Source organism: Coregonus clupeaformis, chromosome 24 (genome assembly GCF_020615455.1).
Source record: "Coregonus clupeaformis isolate EN_2021a chromosome 24, ASM2061545v1, whole genome shotgun sequence".
Taxonomy (NCBI): Eukaryota; Metazoa; Chordata; class Actinopteri; order Salmoniformes; family Salmonidae; genus Coregonus; species Coregonus clupeaformis.
The window spans coordinates 57,212,039-57,227,822 of NC_059215.1; positions in this window are offsets into that span (position 1 = coordinate 57,212,039).

Below are 15,784 nucleotides of genomic sequence, written 5' to 3' on the forward strand. Positions count from 1 at the left end.
GTCTCTAACCTCCTCCCTATAGGCTGTCTCATCGTTGTCAGTGATCAGGCCTGCCACTGTTGTGTCATCGGCAAACTTAATGATGGTGTTGGAGTCGTTCCTGGCCATGCAGTCATGGGTGAACAGGGAGTACAGGACAGGACTGAGCACGCACCCCTGAGGTGCCCCCGTGTTGAGGATCAGCGTGGTAGATGTTTTATTACCTACCCTTACCACCTGGGGGTGGCCTGTCAGGAATTCCAGGATCCAGTTGCAGAGGTAGGTGTTTAGTCCCAGGATCCTTAGCTTAGTGATAAGCTTTGAGGGCACTATGGTGTTGAACGCTGAGCTGTAGTTAATGAATAGCATTCTCACGTAGGTGTTCCTCTTGTCCAGGACCGTCAAGCATTATGATGAAACTGGCTCTCATGAGGACAACCACAGGAATGGAAGACCCAGAGTTACCTCTGCTGCAGAGGATACGTTCATTAGAGTTACCAGCCTCAGAAATTGCAGCCCAAATAAATGCTTCACAGAGTTCAAGTCACAGACACATCTCAACATCAACTGTTCACAGGGGACTGTGTGAATCAGGCCTTCATGCTCAAATTGCTGCAAATAAACCACTACTAAAGGACACAAATAAGAAGAAAATACCTGCTTGGGCCAAGAAATACAAGCAATGGACATTAGACCGGTGGAAATTTGTCCTTTGGTCTGGAGTCCAAATTGGAGATTGTTGGTTCCAACCACTGTGTCTTTGTGAGTCGCGTTGTGGGTGAACAGATGATCTCCGCATGTGTATTTCCCACCGTAAATCATGGAGGAGGAGGTGTTATGGTGTGGGGGTGCTTTGCTGGTGACACTGTCTGTGATTTATTTAGAATTCAAGGCACACTTAACCAGCATGGCTACCACAGCATTTTGCAGCGATACACCATCCCATCTGGTTTGCGCTTAGTGGGACTATCATTTGTTTTTCAACACACAATGGCCCAACACACCTCCAGGCTGTGTAAGAGCTATTTTACCAAGAAGGAGAGTGATGGAGTGCTGCATCAGATGACCTGGCCTCCACAATCCCCCAACCTCAACACAATTGAGATGGTTTGGGATGAGTCGGACCGCAGAATGAAGGAAAAGCAGCCAACAAGTGCTCAGAAAATGTGGGAACTACTTCAAGACTGTTAGAAAAGCAGGTGTAGCTGGTTGAGAGAATGCCAAGAGTGTGCAAAGCTGTCATCAAGGCAAAGGGGGGCTATTTGAACAATCTCAAATATAAAATATATTTTGATTTGTTTAACACTTTTTTCTTTACTACATGATTCCATATGTGTTATTTCATAGTTTTGATGTCTTCACTATTATTCTACAATGTAAAAATAAATAAAAACTTGAACGAGTAGGTGTGTCCAAACTTTTGACTGGTGGTGTATAGTGTATAATGAGCCTTTGGCTGATCAGTGGGCAACGGCCGGCCCGGTTTTCTGACAGGCTGAGCTGAGGTCACGAAAACTCACAGTGGGCCTGTTCGAGCAGATCAATTTTGTCTAGTCGGTGACCATCGTGGGTCACTGCCTTTCAAAGTGTGTTGCATTATGGGGATAAAAATTGTCCGACTTGCACCTACATGTCGACTACATTAACTTTATTAAAACCATGTGATCAAAGGTCATGCCGTTTTATATGAAATCACCTTCAAGTCGCTGCATTTGCTTCTCACCAACTGCACCGTGCAGCCTTCACCTGCATTGTGGAAGGCACTATTTGTCAACTAATCATTAGGGTGTTTTTGATTGACCCACGTGAACGTGACAAAAGATGAGACTGAAACAGGAACCAACAATTCTAAGCCTGCGTTCATAACCAAGTGGGAAGAAGGTGGTATTTACCACATACGACTGGGAAAAATCCATTTGAATGACCCCTCAAACTGGTAATTACTAGTGGGAAACTCGTCTATCATCCCTGAGCTCCGACTTCTCCCACATGCTGACCTCTGACATTACCTACTAAGGAAATTGCCTCAATAACAGCATTTTCGCAACAACAAAATGTTATTTATACAAACAATCTATTAATATCGTTTTTTAACACTATAATTTGTTAACAAGCATGATAGCTGTACTTTTAGTTAATGGTTGATGCAGCTTGTTGGCCATTAGCCAATCGGCATTTCTCAATTAGTTCAAAGCACCTGAATGCATCCAACTGGGATTTACAACTTTACAACTGGTAATTTCCACCTTCCCACTTGGTTATGAACACAGGGTAAAGCTACAGGGGATTTAAATGAAAGTGATATTTGAGACCTCTTTCTAACCAAGTCAAATGCGGCATCAGCAAAGAGACCTGCTCCGACTGTCATCAGTTAGACAGCCAAGATCATGGATCGTAAAAAACTGAAAGGGTGCCTTTAAACTTAGAAAGAGCACATTCTACGTTGTCACCTCACTCAAAACGTTATATTATTTGGGTGGCTAAAACCATGATTTGGTCAAACAGTAAAGGTCAATATACTAATGATTCCTGTAATGAAAGTGTCTGCCCTGCCCCTGTGCCTTCGCTGAGGCCTTCTGCTGTGATGAGCAAGCCACTCTCCTCTACCCCATGAGCAAAATGCGTTCTGATCGTATAACATTTAAAAATGCAATTGCGGGAAAAACATAGCTTTGGAAGCTTCGTTCCCTTGTCAAAGAGAGGAGGGTCTCAGCTTTCTCTAGGTATTTTAATTCCTCAACTCTCAATATTCAGCTCAATTGCAACTATTTTACAACCAAGATATTTGATATGGCTTTGAGATATGGCGTGGCGTGAGCGAAATGCGCACCAGCCATTGCGAGGGCATGGGCCTATAGGTCTCATGGGTAGTAGCCTACAACTGCAAAGTTTCTTAGGGTATTACATTTACTGTTGGATGAATACATGGCTACTAGCAGTGGGTATTATATTTTAGAGTTAGCGATCTAGTTCATGTGTTTTGAGTTTCCACTTGGGTGTTGAACCCCAAATGAATTAGCCTATGATATTAGTTAGTGCTGTCACGATCGTTACCGGATGACACAGACCAAGGCGCAGCGTGATAAGCGTACATTTTATTTCAGTACACAACACGAACAAAACAAACCAAACGATACGTGAAGTCCTAGGTTAACACCAAAACAAACCTTACGGAACAAGATCCCACAATTAACTGGTGCAAAACAGGCTGCCTAAGTATGGTCCCCAATCAGAAAAAACGAGCTACAGCTGTCTCTGATTGGGAACCACCCTGGCCAACATAGATCTACATGATCTAGAAAACACAACATAGAAAACTAAACAATGAAAATCCACACCCTGGCTCAACATTTAAAAGTCCCCAGAGCCAGGGCGTGACAGTACCCCCAAAAGGCGCGGAATGCGACCACGCCACACCAACACAACAGGGTAGGGGCCAGGTGGGCATGACCACCACTCTCTCTCTACCCCCCCGTTGCGCCCCTGGTCTGGTCTGGCCCCGCTGGCCGGAGCTGGACTGGACAGATGCACCACTGGCTTGGTGCGGGGAGCAGAAACGGGCCGGACCGGGCTGACGACGCGCACCACTGGCTTGGTGCGGGGAGCAGGAACGGGCCGGACCGGGCTGACGCCGCACCACTGGCTTGGTGCGGGGAGCAGGAACGGGCCGGACCGGGCTGGCGACGCGCACCACTGGCTTGGTGCGAGGGGCAGGAACAGGCCGGACCGGGCTGGCGACGCGTACCATAGGCTTGGTGCGAGGGACAGGAACAGACCGGACCGGGCTGGCGACGCGCACCACAGGCTTGGTGCGAGGGACAGGAACAGGTCGGACCGTACTGGGAACATGTACCACTAACTTAGTGCGGGGAGCAGGAACAGGCCGGACCGTACTGGGAACACACACCACTGGCCTTGTGCGGGAATCAGGAACGGGCCGGACCGGACTGGTGACACAAACCACTTGCTTGGTGCGAGGAGCGGGACTGGGTTTCCTTATAAACCTCCGCTCCCTCTGCTGCCTAACCAGTTCCTCTCGCCGTGCCTCTACACTCTCCTTCTCCCTCATGACCAATAGCCCCCGTAACCTGGTGGCCTCCTCTCCTAGTCCGCAGATTCGCCCTGTAGCTGCCTCCTGCTGCCCCGTCGTCCACGCCGTGTGCCCCCCCCAAAAAAAAAAATATTGGGGTTGCCTCTCGCGTGTCCGTCGTCCGCGTGGTTGGCGCCGTTTCTCCTCTCCTGCCTGGGCATTTACCTTTGCCCATGGCCCTCTGCCCGCAAATATCTCCTCCCAAGACCACCATTTGCCCACCTGGGACATCGCCATCTTCACCTCCTGGGCACGCTGCTTGGTCCTCTTATGGTGGGATCTTCTGTCACGATCGTTACCGGATGACACGGACCAAGGCGCAGCGTGATAAGCGTACATTTTTTTTTCAGTACACAACACGAACAAAACAACAAACCAAACGATACGTGAAGTCCTAGTTTAACACCCAAACAAACCTTACGGAACAAGATCCCTCAATTAACTGGTGCAAAACAGGCTACCTAAGTATGGTCCCCAATCAGAGACAACGAGCTACAGCTGTCTCTGATTGGGAACCACCCTGGCCAACATAGATCTACACGATCTAGAAAACACAACATAGAAAACTAAACAATGAAAATCCACACCCTGGCTCAACATTTAAAAGTCCCCAGAGCCAGGGCGTGACAAGTGCACATAAATATGTATGTAATTCAACTCTATTTAAAAAAAAGGACATTCTAGAGTCCTATTTTGACAGTAAAATATGGCAACTATTGTCTAATTGTCAACCCAAAATTAAATCACTGGATTAGGTTGCACATGGATTCCTGCTCGGACATGTTAAATGAAACAACGTACTTATTGAATATCCCAGCAGTCTATTTATTACACTTATTAATAAAGCACTGTGAATGACTTTATAAGATGATTACTCATAATTTGGGTCAGACCAAATCATGGGCTGGTGCAACCAACTGTAAAAGTTAGTGGTACCAGTGACACCAGGGGAAATGTTAGTCTGGAGCCCTGTTGGCAGCACGCGTAGTAATGTGGGCTGGTTTGTATAAAATGCCAGGGCCTAATTCTTGTTTTGGTTTTTGCCCTAACACTGCACAGCTGATTCAAATTATCAAAGTGTGATGATTAGTTGAATCAGCTGTGTAGTGTTAGGGCAAAAAAACAAAACATGCACCCCTTAGGGTCCTAAGGACCGAGTTTGGGAAACCCTGAAACTGGTTGAATGCAGCACCTGTATACAGTGGGGGAAAAAAGTATTTAGTCAGCCACCAATTGTGCAAGTTCTCCCACTTAAAACGATGAGAGAGGCCTGTAATTTTCATCATAGGTACACGTCAACTATGACAGACAAATTGAGGGAAAAAAATCCAGAAAATCACATTGTAGGATTTTTAATGAATTTATTTGCAAATTATGGTGGAAAATAAGTATTTGGTCACCTACAAACAAGCAAGATTTCTGGCTCTCACAGACCTGTAACTTCTTCTTTAAGAGGCTCCTCTGTCCTCCACTCGTTACCTGTATTAATGGCACCTGTTTGAACTTGTTATCAGTATAAAAGACACCTGTCCACAACCTCAAACAGTCACACTCCAAACTCCACTATGGCCAAGACCAAAGAGCTGTCAAAGGACACCAGAAACAAAATTGTAGACCTGCACCAGGCTGGGAAGACTGAATCTGCAATAGGTAAGCAGCTTGGTTTGAAGAAATCAACTGTGGGAGCAATTATTAGGAAATGGAAGACATACAAGACCACTGACAATCTCCCTCGATCTGGGGCTCCACGCAAGATCTCACCCCATGGGGTCAAAATGATCACAAGAACGGTGAGCAAAAATCCCAGAACCACACGGGGGGACATAGTGAATGACCTGCAGAGAGCTGGGACCAAAGTAACAAAGCCTACCATCAGTAACACACTACGCCGCCAGGGACTCAAAAGAGTGTCCCCCTGCTTAAGCCAGTACATGTCCAGGCCCGTCTGAAGTTTGCTAGAGTGCATTTGGATGATCCAGAAGAGGATTGGGAGAATGTCATATGGTCAGATGAAACCAAAATAGAACTTTTTGGTAAAAACTCAACTCGTCGTGTTTGGAGGACAAAGAATGCTGAGTTGCATCCAAAGAACACCATACCTACTGTGAAGCATGGGGGTGGAAACATCATGCTTTGGGGCTGTTTTTCTGCAAAGGGACCAGGACGACTGATCCGTGTAAAGGAAATAATTAATGGGGCCATGTATCGTGTGAGATTTTGAGTGAAAACCTCCTTCCATCAGCAAGGGCATTGAAGATGAAACGTGGATGGGTCTTTCAGCATGACAATGATCCCAAACACACCGCCCGGGCAACGAAGGAGTGGCTTCGTAAGAAGCATTTCAAGGTCCTGGAGTGGCCTAGCCAGTCTCCAGATCTCAACCCCATAGAAAATCTTTGGAGGGAGTTGAAAGTCCATGTTGCCCAGCGACAGCCCCAAAACATCACTGCTCTAGAGGAGATCTGCATGGAGGAATGGGCCAAAATACCAGCAACAGTGTGTGAAAACCTTGTGAAGACTTACAGAAAACGTTTGACCTGTGTCATTGCCAACAAAGGGTATATAACAAAGTATTGAGAAACTTTTGTTATTGACCAAATACTTATTTTCCACCATAATTAGCAAATAAATTCATTAAAAATCCTACAATGTGATTTTCTGGATTTTTTAAAATATATATATATATATAGTACAGTATGATTGTTGATATTACAATTGTTGGTGAGTTTATATGTTCTATCCATTAATCAGCACAACAAATGATCTAGTCAATTGAAATGCATTGCTGGTGGCACGTAACTACTACAACTTCCTGCTTGTAGTCCAATTAGGAAGCAGAGTTGTGATGTGGATAACAAGGTATAAAATAGAAATGGATTTACAAGTATTTTCTGTTAAAACACATTGCCTCACTGTTTTAAAATAATTGTTTGCAGAATGAAACGCATCAGGTATCATCTTGCAATTTTACTTTTGTTGCCGTGGCCAAATTCGTGCGCGACAGAACTAATTGAGAGACAAGAATCGTTGTTGGATTTGCAAGAGAGAGATTATGTATTGGAACAGGAGCATACGATTATTCCCGATGACGAGCAACAATCACCGATCAGGCAATCGACCAGGTGTGAGAATTATAGCTATCGCTATAGCTACCTTTGCTTTTTAATGCGCTGCAGCAGGTGAAACAGCCATAGTCATTCGTGGATGACATTGACAACGTTTACATGCCCACCAATATCCCGTTTGTATTCGAGATACTCAAGTATTCTGTTTTTGAGTTGACGCATATAAACATCATATCCCGTTTACAATAACCCAAAAAAGCTTGTATGCCGGTTATAAGAAACCGGGGAAAGATGCCTCGGTATGCAGATACTGTGGCATGTAAACATATCCCCTTTACTGTTGTTTTTGCGGTCTGGGTAGCTTCAGTTTCCCATATCATTGGTGTTTGATTTAATCTGATTGTCAAACAAATCACTTCAAAGTGTAGGCTACCTGCATAGTTCGATCCAACATAATAATATAGCCTAAACCTACTATAAATTACTACTGGATACTTTCATCCCTGATTTAGACACATTTCTGCTTATAATTTCCGACATTTGGTATGCAATTTGTTTGGCAGCTATATGCAGCGTCTCTTTCTGTCGTAATTTGTTGCCCCAGAATAATATTTTAACGTCGACAGAATGAATTTATTAGTAATCTAGTTAACACCGGTAAAGTTGTCTGTTTTGTTTAGGGAGCGGGGAGAGAATGCAATAACTCCAAATCAGTGGGAAAATGATGGTCCTGTGCAAAATGTCGAAAAGTCATCAGTTCAGTCCTAAGGAAATTAAAAGCTGATAAAACGATGAAACACTTTTCCGAAAAGACTTCAGTTCCTCTTGGGTGCATATTATGTGGTTGAAATACTGTCTGCTTGCATAAGTGTCAAAGATAACACATTACACGACCATTTGCATTTTCTCAAGAGATGCTGAAAGAAAGTAATCATATTTCTCCACTCCTGTTCCCGAGACAAAATGTACATTTGTTGTGTAATTTCACTGCAAGAAATGCATATTTCTGCAGGAGTTAATATTATATTGCACTACATGTGAGAGGTTATAGGCCTACAGTCAGTGTCCATATTTCAGTTACTATTCCATTTAATCCATAGACTTAAACAAGGAATATTCTGTTTATTCATGGTTACACAGATACTCATGGGCAGGATATCAAAGGTGCATGTAAACAGCTTATCCCGAATTAGACCTTAAGCGGAATATGAACTACTATCCGGTATATTGTGTGCATGTAAACGTAGTCACTGATGGATCAAGCTAGGAGTTGGTAGGTAATCCATTGCATGCTGTTGGTAGTTGACCTAAAATGTAGTCTTGCACACTTCCTCAGTTCCTTCTCAAGCCATGTTACCTATAATGTAATGTCGATAATGATACTCCTTTCCATTGAGACATAGCATTACCCATGGTACACTGACAGTACACACTGACAAATTACTCTCAAATGACACCATATTCCCCACATAAGCTAGGGCACAGTGCAGTGTGCACTACGCCTGACCAGAGCCAGGTGCACTTTTGACCATAGTGTGTAGCGTACTTGCATCTGCCTCTGTTCAGAAGTAGGCTAGTGCACTATGGGCCCACTATAGACTATGGGATAGCCATAGGATGTAATTAGATATTTACCCACGTCTCAACATGACACCAAAAAAGTATAACTTCTGTCTCCCTGTTTCAGCAGGTTAAACAACACAGATAACTCCAGCAATGACACCCTCCACTCCACCGTGGGTGTCAAAGAAACCCATAAACCCATCCTCCAGGTGCTGGGGTTAAGCCCAGGAGGAGGAATGAATAGTCCAGCGGGATGACCATATTCTTCAGCCTACTGGTCATTGGTCAGTAGTGTCTGTCTTCTTCGTCTATGTTTTTGTGACTGTCTGCCTCCCTCTTTCTTCCTTTCATGGGGACCAAAGCTCCGATGGGTTGTTCCATGTCATTTCAGCAATCCATGACACCCACCATCTCAGATTGTTTTGAAATCATTTCTGTAGTTAGAAACCGATAAGATGAGCGTTCCAGAAGCATTATTTTGTTGAAATATATTTTGAGGGAATTTCAGAGGAAGATACAGGGGCCAGTCAAGATCATTTGGAGGACCGGTGAACCCTTATAGGGGCCCGGAGAAAGGATTCTAGAGGTGCCCAGAAGATCCGAAAGGGGGTTGTCAGCTGGTAGCATCAGGACCGGAAAAAGATCCAACAATTGAGGTGAAAGTAAACAATCAACCATTGGAAGTGAAGGCAGATAGCGGAGCTGCTTTCACCTGTGTTCGGCCTGAAGATGCTACACATCTCCCCATGTCCAATCAACTAATTCGGACAATCGGATTTGAGGGAGTGAAACAGCTGATTCCTCTTACGGAACCAATTGAGCTCTGCTATAAAAATCAGAAAATTACAATACCCATACTGGTATCGGAACATACACCTATTGCATTGTTGGGAAGAGATGCATTGTGTAAATTGAATAGTACAATAAAATGTACGCCAGACGGCTGTCTCGTAGAAGTGCCAAAAGAAAAGGTTTACCAATTGTTGATGACGACAGAGATGGACTCTTCTTCAGTATTTTGGATTGGAAATCTCAGTGCAGATTTTTTGAAGCAGGCTAAGATATGGGAGAAATTCATTGTGGCAAACATGCCAGGTGCGAGGCTTCCGGAATATCCATTTCATTGTACGCTGAAGTATTTCAAGAATGCTGCCCAATCGAACTCAGAGGAATGGTTGAGTCATCAACCAAAGAAAGTTAAACTCAGCTCATGTTGCATAATTTTAGGACCACAAGGAGCAGCTATGAAGATAAACACAAACGATTATCTGGATAAAGAATTTGAGATTGAGAAGAGTGTGTCACATGTGACCTTGTTGGTTTCTGAAGACTATGAGCAGAAGCATATAGGAGAAATGATGACAGAAGCAGAGAAAGCTGTTTTCGTACCAATGAAAGAGAATTTGGCGATTTGGAGGAGTGAAGATCAGCGATTTCTCAAAATCATGATTTCGGCTCAAGGACAAGGACAGCCACAAGCTGTATGGATGACACATGAATCTATTTGCAGTGCGAAGATGGATTCAGACTCTATGAAAGAGGAGATGTTGCAACAAGTTCCAGAAGGTTTGTGGTCTCAACACAGTGCCGATATTGGAGTTGTGAAATCAGCCCAACCGGTGAAAGTTGAACTTCGACCAGGAGCCAGACCTCCTTGGAAGAATCAGTATCCATTGAAAGATGAAGCAATCCAAGGGATCGAACCACAAATTGAAGGATTTTCGAAAGCAGGTGTTTTGAGGACAACAAAAAATCCTCAGAGTAACACGCCTTTGTTGCCTGTGAAGAAACCCGATTAAACTTATCGTGTGGTTCATGATTTGAGAGCGGTGAATGAGGTAGTGACTGATTTTCCAGCAGAAGTGCCAGACCCGCATACCTTGTTAGCCCAAATTCCTCCTGATGTGACACATTTCACGGTATTAGACTTATGTGGTGCATTTTTTAGTGTTCCACTTAGTGTAGAAAGTCAGGGTTTATTTGGGTTCACATATAAGGGACAGTTCTATGAGTACAGTCGATTACCACAGGGGTTCAAGCATTGCCCTCACATTTTCAATAAAGTACTGAAGGAAGATTTGGTAGGGATAGATCAGATATTGCAAAGCACTGTCATTCAGTACGTGGATGATATAATTATCTGCTCACAGAATGAGGAAACATGTCATAAAGACTCAATTAAATTGCTACAGGTATTAGCAGAAAAGGGGCATAAGGTTTCACAGAAAAAGTTGCAATATTGCCAGGAGAAGGTTGTTTATTTGGGTCAGAAAATAACGCATGGACACAGAAGCATTTCGGACAGTCAATTGGAAGCTATTCGAAAGGCTCCGAAGCCTAGAACTGTCAGAGAGATGATGACATTTCTTGGTATTGCTGGTTATTCTTCAGCTTGGGTTGAGAGCTATGCTAGTTTGACGGGACCTTTGAGAGCTATGGTTAAAGATACTGGGAGTGGTCAACTCCATAGCAATCTTTCCTGGCCACAGGAAGGCCTTGTGGCATTTGAAATGATCAAACAGAGGCTACAGGAGGCACCTGCACTCACACTACCAGACTACTCTAAGAATTTATTGTTATATGTGTCTACTTCTACTGGAGGTAAATATGCATGTGCAGTTCTTTGTCAGCCGACAGGTACAGGACGAATCCTCACCCTATTTCCTACTACTCTACTGCCTATTCAGAAGTAGAACTAGGGCTACCACTGTGCTACAGAGCAATGGTGGGAGTATATTCAATGTATGACAAAGCATCATCTGTTACGATGGGTTACCCAGTAACAATTCTTACCCATCATAGTCTCAGAAATCTTCTGAACTATGGAAAATATACATTGACTATGCCTAGGCTCAGAGACTATCATAGGCTCTTAGAGCAGGAAGATGTCACCCTAGTGAGGTGTGATACGGTGAATCCAGCCGAGAACTTGCCAACTTCAGAGGATGGTGAGCCACATGATTGTGTTCAAGAAGCAGAGAAATACTTGAGGCTTAGATCAGATTTGCAAGCCTTTCCATTACGTGAGGCAGACCTGGAGTATTGGACTGATGGGTCTTGTTATCGTGTGGGAGATAAATTGTGTGCTGGCTATGCAATAGTTAAAGCCCAAGGAACTGGATTTGTTGTTGAAAAGGCTTAAGTAATACCACAGCCTGTGTCCGCACAACTTGCTGAACTTGTGGGGCTAACAGAAGCGTGTTTGTTAGCAGAAGGAAAGCGAGTGACGATATATACTGATTCTGCATATGCACATAGTGTATGTCATTTGTTTGGAGCAGTGTGGAAAGGTCGAGGGTTTAAGAAAACGGATGGTTTTCCGATACAACATCATGCGCAAATAATGAAATTGTTGCATGCCATGATGAAGCCTAAAGAGATAGCGATAGCTAAGTGTGCAGCTCATAAAACAGATGTGTCAAAAGTCACACAAGGGAACAAAGCTGCTGATGAAGCTGCAAAAGCCGTCACAGGAGCAGACAAATTGGGCAAGATTTTTCTGGTCACTCATGGAGTGGACTTGGAAGACAAAATTACGCTTAAGAATGTGATTTTGATGCAGGAAGCTGTTTCTACGATTGACAAACAGTTATGGCTAGACAGAGGTGCCGTCAAAAAAGATATATGCTGGTGGTTGTGGATAGATTTTCACGATGGATGCAGGCCTGTCCAACCAAGCTGAAAGACGCTCAATGGGTTGCTGTCACGGTTTCGGCCGAGGCTGCTCCTCCTCCTTGCTCGGGCAGGCTTCGGCGGTCGTCGTCCCCGGAGTACTAGCTGCCACCGTTGTATGTTATCGATGTTTGTTTGGTTTTGTCTTCTTTGTACACCTGTTTCCTTTTAGTGTTAATTATGTCTCCTATAAGTTTCTCGTTTTGTTAGTCGTGTGTTGTGTGTAATTGTTCCGCCTGTCAGTAGGTGCAGTGTTTATTTTGCTCCTATGTTTGGAGAGTAGACGCACTGATTGCGTATCAGTTGTATTTTGGTGCTTTGCACACTGTTGCGTAATCGCTCGCCTCCGGTCTCATAGAGGCCCGTTAGTTTGTATTGTTGTCGTTGACTAAAGTCTGTTGGACGAAGCTTCTGTGTCCTGCGCCTGATTCCTACACCACATCCACATTCAGCCCGTGACAGTTGCCAAGTTCTTGTGTAAAGAAGTCATAAGCAGGTGGGGACTTCCTGATCGAATATCCTCAGATAATGGGAAAGAATTTGTGGATAAATCAGTGAAATTGATGTTGCAAAAATTGGGAATTAAGCTACGTCTTGGAGCAGTTTATCACCCACAAAGTCAAGGGATTTGTGAAAAAATGAACGGTGTTTTGAAAAAACGCATTGTCAAAATTTGCCAGCATACGGGTCTAAACTGGATAGCGGCGCTTCCTTTAGCATTAATGGTGTGTCGCTCAAGTGAGTTGCGTGATCTACGTATGGCACCCCATGAACTGGTCACAGGAAGAAGGATGCCTACGCCTTGTTTGCGAACAAGTGGAAAGGGTCCAAGTTTGGCTCTTTTGGAAGATGAAATGAGAGCGTACGTTACATATATGGCCAATTTTCATAAAAAGTTGTCCACATATGTTTCTGACAGGCAGAGAAAAGAAGAGGTGCAGGAGAAGCTCGATGAGCAAAAAAGGAGTACAGTGCAACCTGGGGACAAGGTGTTCGTGAAGGTATTTAGAAGGAAGTGGTATAACGAACGTCGTGAGGGACCATTTGAAGTTGTTCGTAGTACTGGAACGGCTGTCCAGGTTAAAGGGTCTCCAACTTGGTATCATTTGTCACATTGTGTTAAAGCGCCTAGAGAAGAGGTGCCACGCGCAGAGAGACAGGATGTTGAAGGCTCAAGTGAGCAGGATGAAGATAGGGAAGAACAGGCAGAAGGAGAGATGCATGACAATATCCAGAGTCAAAACCCAGAAGGAGAGATTGTCCATGCTGTGGACAACGTTGATGATGATGTGTACACTTCTGATGATGCCAGAGATGACTCTGCAATGGATGGACAGGAAAGGAGATTTGGGGACATTGATTTTCAATGCGTCCCAGAAACAACAGGGTATATTTCAGTGGAATGTGAAACCGCAGAGATCACCAAGGGAAACTCTGTTACAAGAGAAGCTGGTGATTCGGTTAGACAAAGTAGCCCCAGACCAGTTAGGAAAAAAGTCAGACCAAAACGTTTTGAAAACTAGGGTTGAAGTAACTCTAGGAAAGTCAGCTCAGCTCCCATGTCAGTGTATGAGAGAGAACAGTGGTGAAGGGAAATTTAGAGTTCAGTGGGAAGATAGCTATGGCAGGAGTTTAGATCTGTTAGGAGCAGTTGCATTGAGAAAGTATGCATTGCTGAATGATAAAAGAAGACTGAAGATTGAGGGTGATTGCAGTCTCTATGTGTACAATTCCCAGCAGGAGGATCAAGGTGATTATAAATGTACTTTTTATAATCCACAGTTTGAAAGTGAGGGATTAGAGTCGGGACTGAGAGTTAATGTAGTGACACTAGTGGTGATAGATGGAAATACAAGTAAAGAGCTCCAAGCTGTAGGGAAAATAGATGAATCAACAACAATGACATCAACACTTCAGCCTAATACAACAACAATGAGAAGCAATTCAATTATTTTAACGTTGACAGTTATTAAAGCTATAAATGTATCACATTTGATTACAATGGCGCCTCAGAAAATCGCTCCAACACCAATTTTAGAAAAGACTGTGATTAGGGTTAGGATGGGTGGTACAGCTCATCTTCCTTGTAGATGTGAGAGACGGAGTGGGGGTGGTGACATTCCTCCCACGTGGAGAGATAATTATGGAGAAGAAGTGTTGTTATCAGGACCAGAAGTAGAAGCTGTGCCCCCTAGTCAAAGGAAATATATTTTGTACAACGATATGTAGTGGAAGAGGGTTATGAGTGATTGCTCACTTCTTTTGCGTAATACTACATGGGGAGATCAGGGAGAATATACTTGTACTTATTTAGAGCCAGCGTTCAAATTTAAGAATTACTGGTTAGAAGGCTATGTAACTCGTAAGGTGATGCTTATGATGAAAGATTTAAAGTCTGTTGAAATTTCCACAGTCACCAAAGGAGTTCAGGAGCAGTATATTACAGTAGTCACTCCAAGAGTAAATAATACACAGAGGATATCTGCCACTTTGCCCTTGGAAATAATTAAGAGTGTTAATACATCAACTAAAGCCACTATTTTAACAATAACTCTGAAAGAGATGAATGTTACGACGGCGATAACAAATTTCGGATATGTGACACAGACACCAACAACAACTTTTCTGAAATTAAAGGATGTATTAAATGTGACTCGGAAGTCTATGATACAGATGGAGATTGGTGTAAATGGTAGTAAGGACAGTGTTGAAATAGGAGAGCAGATGGTAGCAGAGAATGATGAAGATTCATCGGAAATAGTGCAGAATACTATCCCGGAGGTACAGGATGAGTTCTTTAATTTTGATGGAACACCAGAAGATATAGCTGATCAATACCGCTCGTTAGGGAAGAGAGAAACTAAATGGAAGGCATATGGATTTGATTCTTCTCATTCTGTAAGATCAGTGAGGAATCTGGAGGGTCCATGTCTGTTGAGAATTCCAGCACCAGGCATATGGGGTTCAATTTTAGAGACGGCGGCTCAACCTCTATCAACTGCGTGTTAATCTTATGCTTTATCATGGCTGTTGTATCAGCAACAATCATTAACAGATATAATGATGTCGTTGTCGAAGCACTTGTTTAGGCCTAGGTTTAATTGTTCTTGGTTAAATGAATGACCCTATGTGAATTTGTTAGATCGGAAGGAAAATAAGTTAACAGCGATTCCTGAAGCACTGGAGGTAAAACCCGTGAGGGCTAAAAGCTGTTTTTGTTCAAATAAAACATATGATGGACCGGGTATGTTTATGGGAATATCAGATTGTGATGATTATATGATGACTTTGGGTAAGCATGAACGTAAGGTTAGTGATGACACATATAAAGTAACTTTTTCTGTTCCATTTAGTAAGAAGAGCAGGACTTTGATGGTAAAAGATCAGCTTTTGCCTGGCAATGTGACTATAGGGA